We start from the raw sequence: 23,806 nt of genomic DNA on the forward strand, positions 1-23,806 counted from the left end.
GAGAGAGAGAGAGAGAGAGAGAGAGAGAGAGAGAGAGAGAGAGACAAAGAAGCGGGGGAGGTGCAGAGAGAGATGGAGACACCGAATCAGCAGTAGACTCCAGGCTCTGAGCTGTCAGCACAGAGCCTGACATGGGGCTTGAACCCATGAGCTGTGAGATCATGACCTGAGCTGAAGTCGGACACTTAACCGACTGAGCCATCCAGGCGCCCCTAGATTGCCTCACAGTAGTTAGAGGTATGGAGTCAGATCTATTGAATCTAATTCATAGAAAAGTACTATTGTTTATTGAGCATGTATTGTGTATTCAAAACTGCTAAATTCATAATGACTGTGTGAAACATCATTATTTTCATTTAATGGGTGAGAAAAACTGAGGCCCAGAGAGGTTAAGGGTTTTGCTCGTTAAGGGTTTTGCTCAAGGTCACACTGTGTGTGGCAGAAACAGAATGTAAACCCCAATTCTATATGATACTGCTCCTTGGTAAGAAGAAAATAAGGATTGAACACTCCTTATTTTTTACTACTTAATCCCTGAAAATCCCTTCTGAAACATTTTCCAACTGTAGGAATGCATCCTCTTCAGGTCAGTCATTTTGAAATATTTTACCTCGATGTGACACTGAATGTTTGATGTGAATGTCACCAATATCAAGAAGATGGCCAGTACCACTCCCCACTGGGCAGTAATGAAAACCCCAGCACATTAGCCCTTTGAAAAGTTCTTGTAGACTGACATGATTGTGTAGATTTGTCTGGCTTTGTTTTCTTCCTGTCAATGACTTGCTGCTGCATCTGTTATGATACACCTTATGTAGGCTATCACAACAATGCCCATACTGGTAGAACTTGTCTATGTATGATCGTGGGATTGGCTTCCAACTACCTCTCAGAACTATAACACGGACCGCCTCTTTTCCAGCCACTGCTAGCAACCCTACACAAATGTGATACATTAGTACTTGAGACAAGTCTGTTAAATTCCGCTGTGACCTTTCAAAGGCTATAATTTGAAAACCATATTGAGTCCCTGAAATATGCCGCTTCCCCCAGTTTCTTGATTTATACAATCTTTTAGTAATTCTTCTTTTAAACTCTTAGCCTTTTTGTAACCTTCTGTTTGATTATCTTTTGCAAATTCTTGGAAATATCTGACTATATAACTTTATCGTACTAAGCAGAATGGTGCCCATTTTAGTTATGCATGTGGTGGCTGCTAGAAAAGCCAATAAATTAACTGCATATTAATAAATCACAATAGAGTATAGTAATAGAGTAAGTGCCTTAAGATGATTTAGCCTCCTAATTTGATGTTACCAACCAGCCCATCCAACCACATTTTGTTTTTCACTAAATACTATGGTTACCCATGGAGAAACAAATGAATGTTGAGAAATGTTGAGAATTAAAAAGAAGCTTTTTTAAACAAAGAAAGCCTAAAGCATTTCCTATTTTCAGTTGAGAATCAGTGTGACATTAAGATGATCACACCAAAAAGCAATAGAAGCTACCCTGGGGGAAATGTAAGATGATAGCCATTAAAAGCAACAGAGGAAATCGAAGTTACTCAATATAAAACCCAGCAGACACCCCTTCAAACCAGAGGCAGTCTCTGAGTGGGCAAGTGTGGAACAGCTGGACAAGTGTTACAGCATCCTGCCCCCTCCCCCCAGAGAAGCCTGGGTCCAGGTTTGCAGTTATTCCTGCTCACAGCAGAAAAGCAGCTTCCCTGCCCTTCCCACTCTTCATTCTCAGTGGGTTTGTTCAGCTCCATTTCCTGGAGAGAGCATTTCCTCACAGGAACTTCTATCTCACGCTGTGAGCCTTCCTACGTTAGGGGCATGACATATTGATTTGCAGCACAATTATGTGGCCTGTCGAATGACTACCAGAGAACCCAGTAGATGTTTCCCTGTGGATCGTCCTTTCCAAAGACACTGCTTCATAGACCTTCAAATCTCAGTGGAGTAAAGAACTTAACACCGATGAGAATTTTCAAAGGAAAAACATCAAAGATGTTTCCTGTTCCTCGTCTTCTTGTTCCCATAAGGGCAAGTGTGAGAAACAAACAAAGCAAGAAGGGAGGACACAGAAAAATATAGCCAGAGACTTGAACTACACAAGCGTCCTCATTCAGAGAGCAACAGTAAAGCAATGTTCTAGGAACTCATAAAACACACCTGGCCTTGGTCATTCTTAATCTGCTATAAATTTCTAAAGAATAAACTAGCAAGTTCTTCTTTCTGTCCTATAGACTTAAATACCAGTTCACTAAGTCCTGGAAATGCTAGCACTGTGAATGGTATAGCCCAACACAGTAAGCAGGGACGAAAGAAAGCAAGTCAGGTCTTGGATTCTAATTACCATTTTCTCCTAAAGTTTTAATTGGCAGATCACTCTACAGGGGTAGTTATCTTCATCTGTAAAAATAGAAGTGGCAAATACATTCCGCAGGTGTGGAGAGGCAATGCAACGTGTTGTGGCATAAACTAGAGTCGTATGAAGAATGCATTCAGCTGGGTGCATATCCAGACAATGAAGGATAGCTCTGGCGAGTCCTCTGAAAATGTGGTGGTTGATTTTCCACCTGTGGAGACTTTTAGCACCTAAAATTTAAAAGGGATGATAAGCCAGACTGCTTGCTGCTGGGATGTGTGTGTGCATGTGTTGATGACTCCACATAATTCTGAACTCATCATAAGCTTTTGTTCAGGCAAATTTAAATTATGCCATAATGGCCTCTCTTCACCTTGACCCAAAGCCTCCTTCAGTCCTTTGTGAGGCTGCTGTTTGCCTTGTGCCCATCCAGTCCGTCACCTGGCTTAGCTTTCTCTTTAGTGCACCTAGGTCTCACAGAGTGAGGCCTCTTCATTCCATGTTTGCATTTATTTTTTTTTTATTTCACTTTCAGATAAAATGAAATTTTTATTTCACTTTTAGATAAAGATAGTGTTGCATTCATTTAATCCAGTTTAGGTCTGCCCACTCTTCAACTTGACCTGTACTTCCAACCTTCCCTTGATGCCACCCAGTGTCTGAAATTGCACGCTGTCTCCAGAATGCCTTTTGCAGAGATGGGCATGATGTTAGGAGGCAAGTCAGAACACCACGGTTGTTATGGGACATCTTCATCCAAAGGTGTCTGCTCTTGGCATATTTGGACCTTATCTATTTCAGCATATTTTTGGTATGAGGGAGCATGTCCACGGACCAGGGTGATAGATGTCATATAATTAAGGAGATAATTGATTTTTAGGTAAGTGGCTACTCTCTTCTCTTTTCTGTCAGCACTGAGTTGGCTCCTCTTAAAACCTCCATGTAATACTTGGTGAGCACAACAAGGGGCAGAGAACTCTGATAGGCTCTGTGCATGAGAAAGACTCATTCGAAATAGAAATGTGTGGGGGAGTGCCTCCTTGTCCTCACTGTCCCTGAGCTGTCCTGCCTAGCAGGTGCCACCTCCCACTCGACTGCAAACAAGAAGCTCACAATAGTTCTCCAGCAACAACTCTGTTGTCATTATCACCAAGTGAGGTTTGGAGCCAAGCAGCCCAAATGCCATTCTAAGTTTGTAAAACACGCAGGGATACATAAGGTGGGGGTGAGTCTGCAGAGCTCAGCACATATGCTCTGAAAACAGGGATGAAGCCCCAGGCAGAACTCATGAAAACGGACTGTGCAGACAGTCCCTTAAAGATCATGAGAACTAAATTGATATAATCCTTTGGGGGAGAGAAGGGTAATGATCCTGACCAGATTTACCTGCTTGATTCATCAGGTCACAAGGCCCTACCACATTCTTTATAATATACATTGATCCATACACCATTCCTGTTTGCAGTTCATAAGCTATTAGCTTTAAAAAAAAAAATGCTTACTTAGTGTGTGTGAGTCAGTGGGGGAGGGGCGGAGAGAAAGGGGCAGAGAGAATCCCAAGTAGGTTCCACACTGTCATTGAAGAGCCTGATACGGGGCTCGATTTCATGAACCACAAGATCATAACCTGAGGAGAAATCACTTGTCAGATGCTTAACTGACTGAGCTACCCAGGCACCCCAGCTTTTTTTTTTTTTTTCTAACATACTGTTTTAAAACTGATTTGTCTACCTTATGGAGACAAACACTGAACCATTTCATAGCCCAGCTTTTAAAAAATAAATACATGCTAGGAATGCAAGCTGGTGCTGCCATTCTGGAAAACAGTATGGAGGTTCCTCAAAAAACTAAAAATAGAACTACCCTACAACTCACCAATTACACTACTAGGTACTTATCCAAGGGATACAGGTATGCTATTTGGGAGGGGCACATGCACCCCAATGTTTATAGCAGCACTATCGGCAATAGCCAAAGTATGGAAAGAGCCCAAATGTCCACCGATGGATGAATGGATAAAGAAGATGTGGTAGGGGCGCCTGGGTGGCGCAGTCGGTTAAGCGTCCGACTTCAGCCAGGTCACGATCTCACGGTCCGTGAGTTCGAGCCCCGCGTCAGGCTCTGGGCTGATGGCTCAGAGCCTGGAGCCTGTTTCCGATTCTGTGTCTCCCTCTCTCTCTGTCCCTCCCCCGTTCATGCTCTGTCTCTCTCTGTCCCAAAAATCAATAAACGTTGAAAAAAAAAAAAAAAAAAAAAAAAAAAAAAAAAAAAAAAGAAGATGTGGTATATATATACAATGGAGTATTACTCAGCAAATCAAAAAGAATGAAATCTTGCCATTTGCAACTATGTGGATGGAACTGGAGGATATTATGCTAAGTGAAATTAGTCAGAGAAAGACAAATATCATATGGTTTCACTCATATGATGACTTTAAGAGACAAAACAGATGAACATAAGGGAAGGGGAGCAAAAGTAATATAAAAACAGGGAGGGGGACAAAACACAGGACACTCTTAAATATGGAGAACAAACAGAAGGTTACTGGAGGGGTTGTGGGTAGGGGGATGGGCTAACTGGGTAAGGGGCACTAAGGAATCCACTCCTGAAATCATTGTTTCACTATATGCTAACTAATTTGGATGTAACTTAAAAAAATTAAATTAATAAAAATTTTTTTAAAAAAATAAAATAAGTACGTGCAACTGTGTGAAATTATTCTGGGTTCTAAAAAGCAGGATTAAAACAACCAAAAGTATGAAGAATGGCAGGTTGTTTAGTTAACTTGTTTACTGTGTCACTATGAAAATACTTGCCATTTTGCCATTTCAGTGGCTTTTATTTCCTTTGCGAAACTAACCAGCCAAGTATATTACCTTAGTTTCTTGATTTATGGGTGTATTTTGTCAACATTTTTGTACTTTGTGATCAGGTATTCATTGCATAATTAAATGAAAAGCAACTTGCCAGCTCCCAGAAGCATAAGTTGTCCTTTGTGGTAATTGCCTGAACATGTATCAGTGTAACTGTATGTAAAGGTAGCTGTCCATGTATTGCCACCTCTATTGAGATATTTGCAATTGTAGTACCACCTGTAGTTGAATTTCAATCACAATTGTCATTCAGTAATTGCCATTTGCAATACCTTAAAAGTTACTATGATGTAGCAGAGAAATGAGAAGTCATTAAATGCAGAAGGTTGTCATCTGCCAGATAGTTTAGGAACAGGCAGTGGGAACCACCAGTCGCTCAAAATAGAGCACAAATTTTCCATAGCTTGGTTAGATTGATAGGACATGACCCATTCAAGTGCTGGTTAGGATTATCACCAGGGGATTGATCAATGCCAACAGCTTCTGACTAAAGTTAGACAGACATTGTTGAATTCCCAAAATGTCTAAGTCAGTTAAACAAGACCAACCATCCATCCAACAAGTTTAACAAGATAGGGAGAGCAGGTAAAAACACTTCAAGTATCTTCAGTTACTCAGAGTAAAGTCCTAACGATGCTAAGAATTTCAACATTATGATTGCAGGTTATAATAAGTGTAGAGTAAGTTTTATAGGTGTTTTAGATCAATGATACATCTTACAATCCTGTGAAAAGGAACAGAATGGAATGAGAGAATTCACTGATAATCCCATGGTTGATGAAGTAAAAATGACAAGACTACAATCCCACTTTTACTTTGGCATTGAACATGAGTTGGCAGTGTGTGTGTTCTTTGGTCCCTGAGTGAGAAGGCATTTCTTTTGCCTCATATTTCAAAATGTTTCTCAGTTGAGTTCACTGAACTCAGATACTCGTGAAGATCTTTCTTACACTTTCCGTGATGCCCCATGCTTTGGTAAGTAAGCCGACATAGCAGGTTCCATTTATTTGTTGCCCTCACTTTCTCTTCAACCAAGCAACCAAAACAATTCATAGGCATAGATTTCATGTAAAAAAAACAAAAAACACCTTGGTGCCTTTGTTGAAGAGAAGATGCAATCTTCTGCCACACCTCTCATTTAAAATACATGTCTGGAGTAGTGTGCCATGTCTGCCAGCCCATTTGCTCTTCTGTAGGATGACCTACAGTTTCAACTTGCCTGAGGCAGTCTCAGTGTGTGTCTGCATCCAAGTGTCCCTTCTACTTGAGCATTTTTCCAGACAAAAGCATCCCTTATTGAATAGTAAATTATATAATTACTCTATTCACATGAAATATGCTAAGTAAGCTAAGGGAAAAAAAAGTCATTCTCAAGAAAATGTATATCAATTCCACTCAAGTCTACCACCTACCCAGAGAAAATTCTTAGATACCAATCTTGCATATCATTCCTTTCAAAGCAAAGAACATCGCTGTAAAACACTTTAGTGTCTCTATAGCCTAATCAAACATTTGTTGATGGAATGTGTTTTTGTTGTGTGTTCTATGGAATTTAGTTTAGTGGACAGGGAAAACTACCATGCGTCATTATCCAGATACTTCTTCCTCATAAAGCTAAAGAGTACGACCTCAGCCTGACTCTGTGAGTATAAGATCAAGAATGCACAGCCATACAGAAGACTGAAGGTGGTGTAATCCAGACTCACTCACTACTTTAGATGACACATGCACTGTTGGGAAAAAGGCAGCAGTAGAGTACAAATCTGTCATATTCCTGGCTAAGGACACAAAATATACAGTCATGCAAGGCCCAAATACCTATAATAGGTAATCTTGGAAAAGATGGCATGGCTTCTTCTGATGGAAAGAAAGGAAAAGAAAAGAAAAGTTTCACATTGTTCTAGGAATTTCACTTATCTGAGTGATATCACTTGACTGGGTTATCATTTCTTTTAATGTAAAATTAAATGTGGGCACCCCATTTCTGGCTTTTTGTTACTAAGATAATTTTATTTATATGCCTTTATTTTCTATTCCTAGAGCTTTGTTATAATATTAATTACATTGGATGATTGTTTTAAAGTTTTTCTTTCACCTTTACCCCATCACCAGTTATGATAACTAGAACTTGAAATTTTTATGCTCCTGGAAAATTTTAGATGTATCAGTTTCGTTTAACTGTTTAGCTGATGTTTGAAGAAGGGAGATAAACTGAGTGTTCCCTCTTCCCTCCAGAGAAACACCTGAGTTGCAGAAGTGGCTGAACCTTCTGACCTCCTATATCCCCTTAGATCATGGCTGTTATGAGTTACCCAGATTGAGATATGGCCCTTTGTAAGCAGTACTGGAAAGAAGCAGGCAGGAAAAGATGGGCAGTTCTGTCAGTTTCAGACATTTCAGATTCTTGGGTCTCTTCCTCCCCTCCCAATCCCAAATAACCCTACCTTCCATATCCACCCTGGCTTGGCATTTTTAATATCTGTGGGATTTTCCATTTCCAACATGGCTGATGCAGAACTAAGAGGTAGCCATTACTGGTGTCATGGCCTTAAGAATTAAATCCATGAAGGGACAGTAGAGAGACAGTTCCTCTCTCTTGTGTACTTAGAAGCCATTTCATAGAAGAATAAAATTAGATAACCCTAAAGGGCTTTTAAAACCCAGAATTCTAGTTATCAAGGTTGGTGTAAATTTCCCATTTTCCTCTTTGATCTTCAAATAAGCATGCAAGATGGGAAGGCCTGTATAATTCCTTAAGATCATTTCAACTTGAAGATGTATTGACACTTATAAATTTTCTACTCAGTGAGCTATCATTCTTCTAAGCATCTGATTGTGCTAGATAGTTTTGACAATGCTATAGTTTCTAAGTAAGCCTTGAATCCATTTAAAATAATAATTTCAGACTTGCAGACTAGAACCAGTATATGCAGGATGAAACAAATTCCTTGTGTCTGGTTTGTTACAATAGCTCAAGTCCATGGTACATATGTTCCCTGCACATGTTAACAAAGAATTTAGTAGGTTTTGAGCTATGGTTATATAGTAGTAGCCTTTACAATGTATTGCTGCTAAAGGGGAGAATGGAAGGCTCTTTCCCACGAGAGATGAGACAAGAACAGAGAGATAGAATGGCAAAGGAATTCTTCCTTTGACGGTAGTTATTCCAGATGTACCACATTCCTTAGCCTAAGACTTCCTTCTTTCCTCAGACATTAACTGAGCTTATTTGATGTAGCAGACATGCTAAGTTAGTGTTTCTCAACATCAGTATTATCAAATTTTTTTTATTGGACCTGTGCATTGTAGACTATTGAGCAGCGTGCCTCACCTCTACCCATTCCAGTAGCCTCCCCATCCACTTGTGACAATCACAAATGTCTCGAGATCTCAACATGGTAGGTATGGTAACAGTGGACTGTATAGAGTATTATGAGAACACAGAGGATGGATGAGGACAAAAAATAACTAGGGAGAGCAGGATGAGTTAGGACATAGATACAAGATAGTGTGGTATGAATAAAAGGGTTGGTGTGGCTGCCATCTAAAGGTCATGGCAACACGTGGTAAGAGATAAGGGTGAAAGAGAGGCAGACACCAGATCATAGGAGGCCAACTTCTTTTCGTTTGCTCTGTGTGAACCAAATTTAGCTCGCATCCACACCTGAGTCATGCCATTCAAAAAGTGTCATATAAAAGATTATTTTAAATATTGGCAACAGAATCCCAGCAGCATTTTTGTAGAAGATGAATTAAGTCATATTTATGGATCAAGTTTATTCTGCTAGGGCCAAGCACATATAGTTGAATTATTGTTTCCTAATATTGATAGTGCATTCTTTGAAAACTACTTGGAATATGTTCATATCCTCCATCATAAATTCTTGCTCCAAGTATTTTTTTTTCTCAACAAGTGCATTGGCATCCATGTTGATTTCTAGCTGTGCTTAGTCTTACATCAAAATGCTGGCTTTGAGCAATGTTTGAGAGAAGAGATTTATCCATCTGCATTCTATTTCAGGCAGAACCATTGACTCAGGGAGTGAGACACTTGACCTACTTGTGGCTCACTTCAACGCAGCAGGAGAACTGCACAAGTGGGGCCGCTGATCCTCATAGCATCAGCACTGACATTTCCTGGCAAGAGGAGATTTAAATTTAAATAGAAGGGGCCTCCAGCATCATCATTTTGTTACCTCTTCTTGGGTGAATTAGTCCTGTGACAGTTCTGTTAAATCAAGTAAAATTTTAAAATGCACAATAATTACAGAGTCTAATGAAGCTCTGAAGCAACCTTCCCATTCTCTCCACAAAAATCAAACCTTGCATTCCCTTTGTTGAAGAATATGGAAAGACCGCAGTTCATTTCCACACATACTTATGAGCTCCCCCTCTGAACTAAGCACTGGAATGTGAATACAACCTAGTGGGAATAAGGTTGACTAAGCCCTGATATACTGAGGAAAGAAACAGATCATCTCAAATCAATATATTAAGTGCATGAGTGGGGAAAAACAGAAATAGCTATTCCAATGGGAGTGGTTTGCAGGATAGAATCTTTAGGGGGGAGAGCCAAGGCATCCTAGAAGAAATACTCTGACAGTTGCCAAGTAAAGAAGAGGGGCAGTTTTTCCAGAAGAGAAAAGAGCCAGCACTAGCAGATACAGCAGATAGCAGTAAATGCAGAGGATGTAAGTGCTAGTGAGGAAGGCATGGGGGGCCAGACGTCCCCTCAAAAGAAATGCAGGCTTGATCCTGTATGTCCTGGGCCATAATATGATAAAGACAGATGGGCATTTTTGAGAAATCACTATAGTAGCTGGGTAGAAAATGAGTTGAAAGTGACATAACCACAGGTAAGGAAACTAGTTAATGGTTTGTTGTAGTTGCTCAGGTAAGATAAGTCTGAACTTACAAAGTGCCAGTGGGGATAGAAGGGACGAGTTTGAGAAATATTTAGGCAGGCTGACTTGCTGGCTGAATGAACTTTAAGATTTTAGAAACTGTTATCAAGAGGAACAATGGAAAGTGTACCTCTTAAGGGCAAATTAAAGTTACTATAATTATTCCACCTGAAGATGACAGTCCATCACTTTTGGTGAACACTAAGTCAAATAACTAGGGGTTAAAATAAAGTAGCTTGGGGTAAGGGATGGGCAAGGTAGGAAAAGTTGGGGGAAAAAGGATAAGCAGTTTTTTAAAAAGACGCACTGGAAGTAATTTCCCACCAGTGTTATAAGTGTGATTTTATCAGAATTAACAAGGAAATAAACATGGAGCATACGTGCTAAGCATGCTCCTTATTTAAGTGAAATAGTCTCATGATGTGGCAGTGCTTGACACATGATCCTTTGGAAGGTAGAAAAGAAGAGGGAGAAAAGCAGATTAACAAAATGGAATTATGTCAACAGGGAAACAGCCTAAAAAATAATAGGAATGCTTGAAGAAGGATTTAAAGAAACATTTCTCAAATAATAACTATCAGACACTGAAAAATCACAGTAACCTCAGTGAAGTAGTCAAGAGGTCAGATACTAGAGCTCCACTGCTTTTGTTGGAATTCTGGCCCTACGAATTAATAGCTGTATGAACTTGAGCTCCTTCATTTACTACTCTGAGCCTCAGTGTCCCCATATGTAAAATAGGGACACTGTTGGAAGAGTACCTGTATTATTAGACTTTATGGGGATTAAATGTTTGTACATGTAGTGAGCTTAGAACAGCATCTGGTACAAAGTAGGAATTATTTAATATTGACTGTTATTGTTATTAGAGCTGGAATTTGTTGAATATGGTGGTACTTCTTGTTTTTTGGTTGTTTGGGGACCAGGGGAGGGGCACATTCCAGTTTTTTGGGACCAGGCCAATGGTTTTGAGGTCCTTATTCTCAGGAATTGACTTATAAGCAAAGTCACCTGACACTCTTGCCCATCACCTTCAGTCACAAGGTGCAGATATTTTGAAGTGACAGGCAATCCACCAAGAATGTCATTTGCTCATAGTAGGGTTCATGATGTAACAAAGGCTACCTGTTCTTCTGTAGGAAATCTACTTCCTTCCCAGTCATTTTGCACCTGCCGGACAGGTAAGTGTTGGGATCCATTATCTATATGTGCCTCAGGTTTCTGAAAAGACAGTGTGGTATTCCTCTAAATAATCATTCCAAGTGCAGTTACCATAAATTTGTTGAGTTGGATTCAGCCCAATTTAGCTCGGTATCAAGAAAAGGAGATCATTTTTGGCAGCTGCAGACAGAGTACAAAATATTAGGACACACAAGACTAATTTCAAATCCATTGCATGGAATCTGCAAATTATCATTTGCCTTTGAAATGAGTTACTGGCTGAGCCCTGGAAATGGCTGCCAGACACATGCAAAATGACCCAATTCAAAGGGAATATTTTTGCACTGAAAGATTGAGGACATAAGTGTTTGCTTTAGTGAGTGTAATTGTCTTAAACGAAGCAATGACAGGGAAGGAAAGCAGCCATTTTGCAGCATTTACAATCCACAACACAAGGGAAATTATGCTATCTAATGGGCCCTTTTAAACATAGGAAAAACAGGAGAATACACCTTTCCAACTATAAATTGCCTTAGGTGATGTACGCTTCAATTAATACATCTAGAGGAACACCTTCGAATAATGAGGTTTTCTCAAAGAATCAACTGCTTGTTTTCGCACCAAATGTAAGTCAGAGTGCTGAATGAAGATGTCATTTGCCTGTTGACTGCACTCCCGCCTTCTCCCAAGTACTCACCAACTGTATGCCTTCAACTTCTAAAGCCAAGGAGTTCCACAGTTAACTGTGAAATGTCCTGTCTTTCTACATCCCATTGAAGCTTTAGGGTGTGTGTGTAGGTGGTTTGATTTGTGTTAAAGTAGCATCATGCAGGATACCTTCTTTTAGTATGGTTACTATCTTTTTGATAGGGAGACTACAGCAGGGCAGAAAAGGGAAAACTCAAATTTGTGTCTTTATGTGTTTGTGTATGTATACTGTTTGTGTATCCTATGTTAGGCACTCCCACAGACTGTCACAGTGAAGGCATCTTATACAGTTAAACTGTCTCCCAGTACTTACCTTAGAATGCTATTTTTTTTTTTTATAACTAAGTCCTTATTCTAAAGCAAACAACTACACATTTCTCCTCTGTTATGGCTCTTCTCTCTCCTTCAACGGTCTGTCTGCTTCTCTTCTGTCATCCACCAGCACTCTAGATTCCTTCTTCTAATTTCTCCCTTCTGTTGTCGGTGTTTTTTAAATAGGGATGGTTAAAAAATATTGGTAATCTAAATTTACAGAGCTTTCCAAAGTCTTAGTGATAAATCATACTTATTGAGACCCACATCATGCCCAATATTTCTCTAAGAATAATCCTTATGCTGAAGGTGTTTACAGACTGGAGAGAAAATGGAACATATTTGAATCACAAAATCTGAGAATTGAAAGAACCTGAGAAGCTATGTGATCAGACTTCATACTCCATGGAGGTAATCTCTCTACAACATAGTAATAAACTGTGACTCAGCCCAGGTTCCTGGGCTTGCTAGGCTGGGGAAATGACTGCCATTGATCTAAGTAATGTATATTTCTCCTGAATAATGAGATAAAATTGGATTTCTCACACTTTTTCCTGTCGGCCCTACTTGTGCCAAATTGATTTTTCTTCCATATATAGAGCTCTTCAAATATTGGAAGTTTTCTAATAATATCAGTGGTATGTCCTAGATGATTTCTTCTCACTCTATACACTTTCCCTAAGCAATCTTGTCTGTGTGTGGTTTTATAATTCTCAGTATCATGATGACTCCCAAATGTTTACCTCCAGCTCACTTCTCTCTTGAGCATCAGGTGTGAGCGTTCATTTACTTGCACTTTGTATCTCACGTGTCCCTCAGACTCTATTGCCTTCATCATCTCCCTCTGGCTCCAAACCCATCTTCCTTCTCCTGGGTCCCCTGTCTTAGTAACACCCTCACCTACCTTGGTGCTCAAGCCTCAGAGTCATCTTTGATTTCTTATTCCCTGTCTCAGGATAGAAAGAGAGAGCCACTAAGAATTTTTTAACTTAAATGACAGAATAAAATGGATTTTTTTCAATAAAAATTTGTATGTAGTAGTATTTCAAATAGATTAGGGGTTGATGGAATTAGCATAAGGAAAGCAGAACAATAAAGCAGGTTTTCCAGGCAGTAATACAGAGGTGAATGGGTGAGTGTTTGAGAAAGAGATTTGAAAATAATAGCAGAAAGAGACAGATAACACTTTATATATTAAAAAAAAAAAGTCAGACCTTTCATATATGTATATAATACAGTGATTTAAATTAAATCTGACTGGGTCAAAAATGGTAGAAAATCATCTACTTGATATCATTAGTCACTTGTGTTTTCTTCTGTAAGGAACTGTCATCATTAGTCAAAACCTTAAAAATTTCATTTCTATACTGTGCTGCTAATTCCCCCAGGAATGGGAGATGTAAAAAAGTGGGAGTAGTATTTTTGTTCTCATTTTCTGAGGATCTTTCCTAGGTTATTTCCTTCAGGGAGTGAGTGGGGAGAGTCCCAGGCTCGTTTATGGGATAGAAGCTTCGGTGATACTAATATTTCACTTTGAAGATAATTTCATATGCAAATAATTCTCATGGGTAGGAAATCCTATCATGTATTTAAACTATAGCTTTCATGAGACTAAATAATTATTATGGACAAATAGTGCTGGTTAACTTTAGGTGGGGTAATAATGATGATCCCTAATAGATGCATTATATTTAGGTAAAGGAGTTCTCAAAGCATTATACGAGCAAACTAAGAGCTGAGAATATTTTACAAGCCAAGAATAACAGAGTGGAGTTTGGTTGTTAACTGGTTGTTGACAAGACAGGTACAGACTGGATATTTTAATTGTTGCTTGGGCCTGCATTAGAAGTAGGATTAATTTCCAAGGAACTAAAATGTAGCTGAGATGAGTTAGTAAAGACATTTTCCCTTCCTTGAGGAGCTGGGATTTGGATTGTTTTAACATTACATGTCCCATTCCTTACAACCTGCAAGAACACTGTAGAATGAAAATAATGTAGCATCAGAGAAATCAAAGAGGTCAAACCTAATGGGCACTTCAGGATGCTACCTCATACTTTTAAAATAGGTTATTTTAGGGGCTCCTGGGTGGCTCAGTTGGTTAAGGGTCCGACTTTGGCTCAGGTCATGATCTGTTGTGATGAACCCATGGTGTGTGGGTTCTAGCCCACATCAGGCTCTATGCTGACCGCTTGGACTCTGGATCCTGCTTCAGATTCTGTGTCTTCCTATCTCTCGGCCTCTCCCCTGCTCATGCTCTGTCTCTTGTAAAAATAAAAACACATAAATTTTTTTTAAATAAAATAAGTTATTTTAGTATTGAACTCTAACATAACAAGAAAGGATCCAGAACTCAGTAATCTAATATTTTATTAAGAATATCCTGTGAACCTATCATAGGGCCAAGTGCTGTGTGAAATGTGACATTTGAGTGGTGCCACAAAAAACTTTCATGTGAATTATTTTGTTTGAACTTCATGAATGTCTTATAAAGTAGTTAAAGCAAATATTAGAAAATCCCAATCACAAATGAGTAAAAGAAGTTCAAAGAGCCCTATAACTTGCCCAAAATTCCAAAATCAGTAAGTCGTGGTATAAGGACTTCCACATGGATATTCTGTGCTTTTCCCTGTAGAACCTACTCTCTCTCAGGACAGGCTAAGATTAACTCTTAAGAAAAGAAGTTCAGGGGCCCTTGGGTGGCTCAGTCATTTAAGCATCTGACTCTTGATTTTGGCTCAGGTCATGATCTCATAGTTCATGGGATCGAGACCTGCCCCTCCCCTCTTGCACTCTATCTCTTTCTCTGTCTCTCAAAAATAAACTTAAAAAAAAATCCAGAAATTTATATGTTAATTAGGCACAGAAAGTAGAGGAATAAGAAAAAAAGAACAAGGCCAAATATTATTAGGAAAGGAATAATTTTAATGCAGTGGTTCTGGTTTGGTTCCAAAACCTACGTTATTTCCTCTACAGCACTCTAATCAAATGTAGGGTCATAACATTCAGCCCTATTCACCTTAGTCATATCACTCATCATGTTCACCCATATCTGGTGTGTGCATGGTATTCTCCCCTGCCAGATTCTGAGATCGTTGTGGAAGTGGTGGCTAAGTGACTTGTCTCAGGTCGCACAGTTGAACATGACAGTTTAGGGATTTGAAGTAAAGCTGATAGAATACAAAACCCATAATCTTAACCACTATGCTGTGCTTTTTTATGCAAATCAGTAATCAAGTAAGTATGATTTGTTAATAAATGTTACAGAAAATAAAAGGTTGTGTCTCTTCTCTTACTGATTGTTGCTTAAAACTAAATGACTCTTACTGGATTCTCTTTAATAATAGTTGAGTAAATAAATTCATCCATCTTCAATACTTAATGAGTAAATTAAGTCATACACAGATAGATGAAATACACTTTGCATTCACCCTGTTGTATAGGTTATGCCCACTACTTGCCTTCAAAAGTTTATAAAGAGCATGTCTTCAAAAGGTGATATTCATTATTCATCTCAAGAAGTAATTGAGACTGAGCCAGTTTAGGAAGAAGGAAACAAAACTCCAGAATAGAATAAAATAAATGAAAACTAAGAAATTAGAGATACATGTATTCAGCAGCCTATTTTAAAAACCTCATGTAGAGATTTAACCAAATGTGAGTTTTGTTTTGTTTTCATTTTTGTTGTTGTTTTCATATAATTAAGTGGTCCAGAAATAGGCAGCCCTAGGCTTTTACAGTGGTGAGAAATGTCATTAGTGGTAGGAAAGTCATTCACATGGGATTTTTGTCCTCATTTTGTGCTCCCAGGCATCATGTACACATTCCAGGCGGGAAGAAAGGGGAAAAACAAAGGGCAAAAAGGAGGGAGACCAAATGTTGAGTGCTTTCAAAACACTCAAATATCCCTAGAAGATTTCTACTGCTCATACGTTGGTCGGAACTGTGTATTCTTGGCACCTGTACTTACAAAGGAATTTAGAAAATTTAGTTGATTATGTGGCTTCAGGGAAGAAAATTAGAAGTTATCATTGAGGAAGATAGTGATAATGGATATAATGGAAGCAAGCAGCATTATCTCCCATGGAAAGACATTAACAAAGTTGTCATTATTCATAGACAATAGGTTTATGTGATAAAAATCCAAAAGAATCTATAGAGAAACTGTAATAACTAAAAATTCTAGATTAAAAAAAGATACTACATATATATACACACACACACATATATACATATATATACATATACACACACATATGTATTACACATATATATATATATACACATACATACATACATTTAAATTTTTTTGTACCAGTGACAATTTTAAAATATTTTTAAAAAATATCTACAGTAGCAACAAAATTTATTTTATACCAAGGAATAAATAGGTCTAAGAAAAGATGCAGAGCTTATGGAGAAACGTGTAAAAAATTTAAAAACATAATTACCTAAATAAATGGAGAGCTATATCATGTTTATAAAGTTTCAATATTGACAGTAATTCACACCAAGATAATCTGTGGACTCAAAACAATGAGGTGGTTTTGTAGAGCTGTGTTTTATACTATTTTCCACCAAAACTTGATGATAAAATTCACAATAAATTATATGATTTTCATTTTACAAATGTTACTGATCTTAACGCATTCAAATCTATCATTCTTTTCACTTATGGTTTGTGATTTCTATATTTTTAAATATATTGTTCACCACCCTAAGGCCATGAAGATAGCATCTACATATCTTTTCAGAAGAATTTCTTTTTTTTTTTTTTTTGAGTCTGCACTGTGATTCATGAAAGTTGGCAAACAATTTCTAGATGATAAGATGAAAGTCTACAGAACGCATAGATGTAACCTAACTGCTAAATACCCCCTTGAGACCTTATGAGTAGAATAAAATGCATATGTTTATAGTGAGGTTCATCTTCTCATTCAGGCTGCCAGCATCAGTCTGTGTTAGAAAAGCAGGTGAACACTGATATATGTTTGGGTGGTTGGAAGGAAACAGACTCAAAAAGATGTGCTTTGTGAGTTCTATGCCCCTCCAACTCTCCTTTGGAACTCTGTCTTTGCCCTAACATATTTCTAACTTTACCAGTTCCCATTTTAATTTTTAACAAATACTCATTTTTCCTTGGTCTCCCCAAACAGAGCTTTTCTTATACTCCCTTAATATTTCTCTAAGCCTCAAATTTTAGTCTTCTTCTTAAATATTTGTTCCTTTCCTGAACATCTGAGAGATATAGATCTCCTTCAACTCTTGCCATCTTGACTTCTTGTGACAGTTACAGAAACAACAGCTATAGACAGTAACCAAAAACTATTCAGAGGTTTCCAAGCTCCCCTTTGGGAAACACTGAGGGGCAGGAACTGGCTCCCAGCAACTTTGATGAGAAAGGTTTTCTTCTTTTTTCCTGTCATATCCCCTAGCACCTATTCACTCAGACTGCTTCCTCCACCTCAGGCTTTTCACTGTGCAGCTTTCTGCCCCCATCTCTGGTCAAATGCTATAGTCCTGCCCTCCATTCCCTTTGTCAGGCCTCTTGGCTACACCTGATATGCAGTCTGCCTTGGTGAGTGGCGCTAGGTCAAATGGGCTTCTTTGTCACTCCTCCTCCTTGAATGTTTGCATTTTAGGAAGAACTTTCATCAGTCATAATACAAACAAGCTCAGTGTGGATTGTGAAGATAGACTGTCTTCTTCAGAGGACTTTTGGAGAGGCTAAAGTGAGATCAGGTTATGTGATGAGTTTGTGGACAATAATAAAGCACCAGGTGGATCCAAGGAGTGAGTCTTTTATTTCTGCCACTGGCAGGCAAATGAGAGGGGTGTTTACTCAGACTTCTTTTATGGCCCTGAAGGCACATCAGTTAGGTGCTGTCTCCTTGAAGCACAGGAAGCTGGGAACACAAGGTGCTGCTTGAGTTCCAAAAAAAGGGCAGTGGTCAGAAAAGTAAAACCAAGAAGGAAGACAGAACACAAGATACATGTTTAGAGACCTGATACAGAAATCTGGGTAGGATATTTGAGATTATCAGCATGGTTTTATACTATGGATTTCAAAGAGGTCACCCAGGCAGCACTTTTAGGGAGAGCAGTGAACAGCCTCAGGCTGGAACCTTGGGAAATAATCCTAGGTGAGAATCAGGCCAGGGAAGAGTAGGCTGCAGAGGAGGTGGGAGAGAAGCAGCAGTGATGTCACCCCTAGTGTCATCTGTCATTTACTGGCACTTTCTATATGCCAGAACATACCTTACTTAATCTTTTCACATGCATTTTTAACCCTATCATCACAACACTGCTCTGAGGTAGAGGTTATTATTATCTCCAGAACATAGGCAAAATATAGAGCAAAGGAAGTAATGTGTCTCATCCACGGAGGTGAGCACAGCCCTTTCAGAATTCCAGTGCAGAGTAAGCTGTTGGCCCCACCTGTGTATGACTCCCTGTATCCTTGCCCATTACCATGTGACTTTGTAGTCCTTCCCGCAGAAGCAGAGTGTACCTCCCTACCCTTCAACTTTGGGCTGAGCTCTTTGAATTTTATGGTCAAATGTATGTGGGCAAAAGTGAAAGTGTACCTGTTCCAACCTAGGACTTAAGAGACACGCCATGCTTCTACTTGCTCTCTTGTGTTTCTGGCATCACTCCCAGCCTGCAAACTTCCTCAGCTTGCATCCTGGAATGATTGTGCAGGGAGTTTACCTGAATTGTGTCTGCAGCCAGCTGGACCAGCAGCTTGAGGTGTGTTCACCTAGCAAACCTAGTCTGGAGCAGCAGACCCCCTACTGATTCTCAGACACATGACTAAATCCTATGAGATCAGCAGAGCCATCCCAGCTGATGAATGAGAAACAGATGCTTACTGTAACCCATCAAGGGTGATGGTTGTTCGTTACCCAGCATTATTGTGGGAAAAGCTAACTGATATGGAAATGGGACCAGGCAGTATGATTCTAGAATCCTATGCTCTTTTCTGACCTGAAAGATGGCAGGGGTATCAGAGGAGTGGAGTTTTAAGAAAGAAAGAGTAGCCGTCCTGGCGAAATGCTCCAAAATTAAATAAGGTTATAAAATGTATCATTTCAGAGTATTTTCTCTGCAGATAGGTTTGACTGCAGTGTGGTACCTCAGCCAAGCCATAGACCAGCAGCAGGCACAGAAGTTTCACACAAAAACAGTCAGGTGACAGATAAGCAGATGTCTTCAGAAAGTAAACTCCATTTAGACAACTGGCACATGGGATACTGTGGCTGCAAGTATCACTGTCATGGCCAAAGATCATGCCTTTGGCTTGGCCATAGATTACAGCTCTAATGCTTAAACACCTGGCCAAGAAGCCTCAGGGGAGGCAGCTAAATAGCACCAAATGTAGAAATCAGGCAAGAATTAATATGCTGTACATTAATGCTGTTGCCCAAAAAATCCACCTTTGTTAGAGGACCATCCCTGTTCATCACCTTACAGAGAAAGGCATAATCAGGTCATTTAGGTCTTATTATTCTATTATTTTGTATTAGTCCATCATGTTATTAGAAATAGTAATATAAGGATAGTTTTGAATTTACTGTAATTTAAAAAAAGTTACTAAGTTTGTAAATAAGATATTGCCAAAATAGATACTTTCCTTTTTATCTAGAGGGAATGTGTGCATATTTGATCTTAGCCAAAGGCTGTGAGGCCAGATCATAGTGGAAAAACAAACAGAAAATATGTCAGGACACTTGGGCTGGAGTGTTGGCCAGGTTACCAAAGAACACTGTGGCTTGACCTTAGTAACTAGATTACAGATCTCTCATAAAAGAGAATAAGATAGCCATAATAGTTGCTTCAAACTTGTGTTACTTATGCAACAGCTTCTCAACTTTGAAATTACCTAAAATTAGTAAATACAGCATTGAATTCTTTGGTTAATGAAACTTGTTAAAATGTTTTACTGGACGAATATATGAATTCTTTAAAGATCATGATATAAGAATGTTTACAATCCCTGACAAGATTATACTACAAGGAAGCTTCCAACTAAAAAGGGCCAAAGAAAATTTTTGAAAATGAAGACTTTCATCAGAATTTGAATTAAGGAACTGTGATAACCCCTTACCACAAAATTTGAGGAATCTTGGTTTGATATAGTGGATTTACAACAGTATTAAAGACTGATTCATAAATCTTCTTCCCAAGGGAATGGAGCACCATTGCAGAGAGTAAGTAAAGGAAGCCCTGGAAATGGAAGCCCTGGAAGAATATTCCAGAAAGCCTTATGTCGGAGGACTTGGCTGAGTCCTGGAACACTCTGAAAAATCAGGTGTGGCTATTAAGAGGAGCCTCTGGTCACCATGGTTGAAGAGCAGGCTGAATCTCGAGCAGGGCTTTGAGAGAAAGTGGCAGCTCTACCCAGCAGACCCCTTCAGAGTAGTATGGAGTTTTCAAAATCCAGCTTCCCGGCTTTAGGAACTGACTCCACCATGAGACAGCACTTTCAGAAATGAAGAGGAATCTCCTAACCTAAAGGGGGAAAAGCTAGAGGGAATGCTGTCATATTGAAAGATGAGGTTCATTTTACTCAGAGCTGCTGCAGGTAAAGAGCAACCAGAAACAGTTTTTGCTGGAGAGAGAGCAAGGCCATTGCTTCCCTGTGCCTGAACTTCCTGTCACTGCAGCCAGTTAACCTTGACCTGGGAGGAACACTTTTAAAGCTAGCGGCATCCCTGGTATGAAATAGAATGCACCCCTTCGGCTAGACGTCTACAGCTTCTTGAAGGAAATGCACAAGAACATAACCACACTTTGTATCGGGAGTAGAGATTAGGCCAAATTGAGAGAGGTAGAAAGCTGGTCCATGGTGCAGTGGTACCAACAAAGAAAGAAAACCGTACAGAGAAAAATTGCCCTCCTGAGACTCTACACTCCATCCCCACTGACTGTCTCTTCTGGCTACTGACACCCAAGTTTTGAAATAGTTACATGATTTGTTTCCCCTTAATTGTCATTCAGGATTGCAGATTAACTTCTAAAAGGAATATATAGAAGTTAAGGAAAAAAAAAACAAACAGGAAGAAACCCAAGGAGAATTGGCACAGATTCTTTTGGTGTACCTACCTAATAGCCCAGACAGGCTGGTCCTCATTTAAGAATGGGTAACCAGGATAATTAATAAACACCACCATTGTGATTTGAAGAGCTTCTACAACTTGCAAGGACATGAATATGGCCTGGAAGGACCAGGTAAAGAGTATATGTCTAAAGATTTACTCCAGGAAACAGAAGTAATTGTTTACGTAGAAAATGCTTTGATTTTTTCCAAAAATATTAAAGAAAATATGGTACTGTGAAAAGAAAAAATGATAAAAAAGTGGGGGGGGGGGCTTGAAATAAGGAGATGGCTGATAGAGCTAAGGTAAAGTTTAAAAAAAAATTTTTTAACATTTACTCATTTTTTGAGAGAGAGTAAGAAGGGGAGGGTCAGAGAGAGAGGGAGACACAGAATCCGAAGCAGGCTCCAGGCTCTGAACTGACAGCACAGAGCTCAACGTGGGGCTCGAACTCATGGACCGTGAGGTCATGACCTGAGCCAAAGTCACACGCTCAACTGACTGAGCTACCCAAGCCCCCTGACTAAAGGTAAAGTTTTAAAGAGTAAAGCCACTGCAGAATTAAAATAGTGTCAGAAACCACAGTCTATTTGCATAAAATTGAGTTGTTAATAAATACTGTGTGGAAAACCATCACGTTTTAGAGGAAAGAACATAAAGAAATGAGAGTATCAGAGAGAATATGATAGAACAGACAAAATATAAGATTAAAATAATTTTTCTAAAAAAGATATTAGAATAAATGGCATGCAAATAATTCTTAAAACTATAGTAGAATCCCACCTCCCAATCTGAAGAAAGAATTGTGTTGAAAGGACAGTCCATTATGTCAAAGGGAAAATTAAATAGAGATATCTCATAAAGAACATCAGATGCATCCGATGCCCCAAATAATGCAAACAATAGATGCATATTTAGAGTTTTGAGAAGAAAAGATTAAGATCTGAAAATCTTATATCCAGTCAAGTTGCACTTCATTTATGTAGCAGCAGAAGGACTTTACTCGGAAAGACCCTAAAAGATACTTCCAAAATGCAGCCTAAAAGATGAATAAAATTGAAAACTCTCACATGACATAGTTGATGAAGAACTAGTGGTGAGCAAAGAAACTATGCACTTTACCTTAAAAAATATAGTTACAGAGGCACCTGGGTGACTCAGTCATTTAGGCATCTGACTCTTGATTTTGGCTCAAGTCATGATCTCACAGTTTGCGAGATTGAGCCACACAAGGGGCTCTGCGCTGACAGCACGGAGCCTACTTGGATTCTCTCTCCCCCTCTGTCAGCGCCCCCTCCTGTTAATTCTCCCTTGCTCTCTTAAAATAAATAAACTTAAAAAAAATTTTTTTTTAATATACAGAAGGGCCTGGGTGGCTCAGTCAGTTAAGCATCCAACTCTTGATTTTGGCTCAGGTCATGATCCCAGGGTCATGGGATTGAGCTCCGAATCATGCTCCACACTGAGTGTGGAGCCTGCTTAAGATATTCTGTTTCTGTCTCTCTCTCTCTCTCTTTCTGTCTTTCCCCCCCTTCTGCCCCTCCCCCACTCAGGCACCTGCTCGCTGGCTGACTAGCTCTCTAAAAAAAAAAAAAAGAAAAGAAAGCACTCACATCCTTTTTTTATTTTTTTTTGTAAACAGGATTAAAATGTAAAACTTAGAACGGTGTAACAATAATGGATTGGAACAAACTAGAGTTTATAAAAGTCAAAACTGGGAGGTGAGTATGTAAGGTAGAGACCTGCCTTTAATAGACAGCATTTCATTCCTGCCATTGATGACTTCACTCATTCAGATGAGTAGATTATGGAAATTTTATTTTTCTTTTGTACCTGTGTTTGCTTTCTTTGGTGAGGGTAATAAAATGATTAGTTTTTGAGTTAGTCTTCTAGAATGTGGTTTGTTCTAGACCAGCCGTAAAATTTCAGCCATGAAACTTGAAATCAGCTTCTTGAAAAACATGAATAAAGCATAAAGTATGATTACTCTAAAAAGATGAGCTTTGTTTATCAGTACCATTAATTTGCAAGGCATGAAAAACTCAAATATTTTTGAATTTTTCTAATTATTCATGTAACTTACTGGAAGAAGATTAATGTTAATTTAGGCAATATAGGAGATAAGAAGAAAAGGATGAACATGGGATTATGGAAGATACAAATTATGTGTATGCCCTTAATAGAAACTAGTCTTTAATCTTACTCAAGGATGTTTTTCAGAATGTCATATGAAAGCTTCCCATTTTGCGTGGCTAGTGATAGAATTTAGAGAAGGTCACTGTAAAATAGGAGGGATAAGCTGTTGGAATTTCAGGCTTTTTGTCTTTGGACTGCAACGTGTCTGGTTCAGGCACAGGCACAGAATAGGAAGACA

The 23,806-nt window shown here is 39.0% G+C and overlaps 1 long non-coding RNA gene across 1 annotated transcript; it reads left to right on the forward strand.

Annotated features, from left to right (window-relative positions):
• The first annotated feature begins 11,290 nt into the window (after nucleotides 1–11,290).
• LOC122238761 lies at nucleotides 11,291–23,283 on the forward strand. Its single transcript, XR_006217897.1, has 4 exons — nucleotides 11,291–11,334; nucleotides 12,644–12,745; nucleotides 20,522–21,565; nucleotides 23,075–23,283. It is a non-coding gene; the product is annotated as an uncharacterized LOC122238761 (long non-coding RNA).
• Nucleotides 23,284–23,806: the final 523 nt, after the last annotated feature.

This window comes from Panthera tigris, chromosome A1, assembly GCF_018350195.1.
Source record: "Panthera tigris isolate Pti1 chromosome A1, P.tigris_Pti1_mat1.1, whole genome shotgun sequence".
Taxonomy (NCBI): domain Eukaryota; kingdom Metazoa; phylum Chordata; class Mammalia; order Carnivora; family Felidae; genus Panthera; species Panthera tigris.